This window comes from Hordeum vulgare, chromosome 6H, assembly GCF_904849725.1.
Source record: "Hordeum vulgare subsp. vulgare chromosome 6H, MorexV3_pseudomolecules_assembly, whole genome shotgun sequence".
NCBI lineage: Eukaryota > Viridiplantae > Streptophyta > Magnoliopsida > Poales > Poaceae > Hordeum > Hordeum vulgare.
The window spans coordinates 283,405,806-283,408,212 of record NC_058523.1 but is presented as its reverse complement, the minus strand read 5'-3'; the positions used below and the strand labels follow the sequence as shown (position 1 = coordinate 283,408,212).

Below are 2,407 nucleotides of genomic sequence, written 5' to 3'. Positions count from 1 at the left end.
CCCCTCGCCGCCGAGCACCCCCCGCACCCTCCCCCGCTCCACCGCACTAGATGTTGTTGTGAGGCACTAGATATTCATAGGCATCTAATTGCAAACATAAAAAAAATACTAGACATCTACTTGCAAACATAAAAAAAATACTAGACACTTCTCAAACCAAGGTGCAACCAGCACAAGAAAACAATGCATAGAAAAAAAGGAAAAAAAAGAGGGGGGAAGAGGATTCGAACCCGCAACATCTTGCTAGGAGGCAAAACCCACGGACCAGTGCGCTGCTACTTCGGAGGTTAACAACATAGAGAAGGCGCACCTCATATACATGCGCCATTACTATATAAAAAAACATTCTAATGGCGCAGCGCTCGGGGTGCGCCATTCCTAAGCCGGGTCGTGCCCTCCTCTTCTCCCGCGGCCTCCCCCTACCCCCTTTCCACCAAACAGCAGCGCCCGCCGTCTCCCTGCTCGCCGACCGCCGCCGGACCTGCTTGCTCTTTTTCTTGGTTTGTGGGATTCGGCCCGGGTTCCGGCGCCGCCCGGCTCGATCCAGAGGGCCGCCGCCCAGCCCAGCCCAGCGGCAGCGCCGGAGGCATGGGGGATTCTGGTTGGACTTCTCCTCGCGGCGGTGACCGACGGTTCCGCGTTCGTGGTTGGGCTTCGACGAGATGAGTAGCAGAGCACCACTGACTGCTCCTTTTTCAGATTCCGGTGAGTCGTCTTCCACCTCTACCGTTCATCCCCTTCTCCTCGCGGCGGTGAGCTAGGGTTAGGTTTAGGACCTCAGAATCTCTCGCATCGCTTTGGGTTTGTCCACCACATTGCGCAATCCATTACCAACTGTAACAGCATCAAAGTAGCGGTCCGTGAAAGGTAAATCAAGTGCATCGTCCTCGATCCATCTGCGACAAAGCATGTCTTAGCTAACCACATAGGTTGTTAAGCTGATCGAAAGAAAAACACATTCTGCATATCCTAATTGGAAAAAAAACTGCACGTAACAGGAACTTCAGAATTCCCAAGCTCTCACATTGGGGGTGCTCACTTGATGTTCTTGTAGCAAGCCTTCCATCGCTGGTCCTGACGGCTAGCAGCGGTTTGTAGTTGCTGCCCTGAGAAATCGACGCCCATCACCTGTGACATTCGAGAGAAGTTGGTACCATGAGATTGACAACCCAAATAAGATTGCTTGGATATTCTAAACCCTGAAGCCAATCCGACATTTCAGCAGACAACCGACCTCTCCGTCCAGGCCGACCTTCTGAGACAGAAGGAACGCCAAATCCCCGCTCCCGCAGCAGAGATCAAAAGCCCGATCCCCTCTCTTTGCCCTGATGTTCAGAAAACAAAAACAAAAAAATTTCCCATGAACCAGTTGTCTTATGAATTCACATTGTTGCGACTAGCACTAGTGACGTACAGTACATACTAGGACCAAGAGACGCAGATGCACTTCCACGCCCGGTGCTGCCCGAGGCTGAGCACATCGTTGAGCCAGCTTTTTTGAACTGCCCCGGTGTCGTCATCGCTTTCTAAGTGACCGTGTCATGGTTTCGGTTCTGTTTTTAAAGAGGAAAGCCAGTTTTTTCAGGCTTCAAGAAAATAATTTCCCAGAATATTACTGCTAAGCCCAAGCTTGTTAATCAGCATGTACTTCTCCGTGATATATAGCTAATGTCTGCTCTGATGTGTTTGGTAGTGTAAAGTGTCTTTTTTTTCTACATCAATAGCCTTTATGCATCCAAGTTATCAAACTATGTGAACTAGAAATGATAATAGAGAGAATTGATCATTACTTTTCTGAACTGTTGCAGAAGTCTCAATAGTTCTTTCAAGTTCGTACATTGAAAGGCTTGTTTCACAAATAGGGAGAGGCTTAGCTCTGGATCAGGAGCAAGACCTTTCCAGCTTATACCATGCTCAGGTCTGGTTGGTGGTTTAAGTTACAAATCTAACGTAACATCAGCTGCTCCACTCTTATTAGAAAGTTGATATGCATTCGACGGTTTCAGAGTATTGTCAATATTTAGACTCAGCTGACTGCTGTCCTAAGAAAAGGGTGCCACTGAGGGAACATGTGCTTTCTGATGCTGAAAGATTCTATGATGGGGTATGTTCAAGCGAGCCTGCATTGTAGGCAAACCTTCAAGTTGATCAACCGGGTCCGGTGATACATTAAGATCTAAATTAGATAGTTTTCCCAAGCTAGCGTTAGAAGAAGATTTTGTGCCACTTGTTGTTTGCACATCCTTGGGAGGTCTTGCTGAAGAAAAAATAGAAAACCCCTGATCTAATTTCTCTCTCTTGACAAGGGAACTTGAGTTGATTTTGGCATTCTGACGAGACGCTAACTGTAAATCTAGAGTTAGAAACTTGTGACTCTGTGATCTGGCAACGGGAGCAACACTCCCTA

At 47.8% G+C, this 2,407-nt stretch overlaps 1 pseudogene; it reads right to left on the bottom strand.

The window, feature by feature from the left end:
• Nucleotides 1-769: 769 nt before the first annotated feature.
• On the bottom strand, nucleotides 770-1,839 carry LOC123405405 (annotated as a pseudogene).
• Between the last annotated feature and the right edge of the window lie 568 nt (nucleotides 1,840-2,407).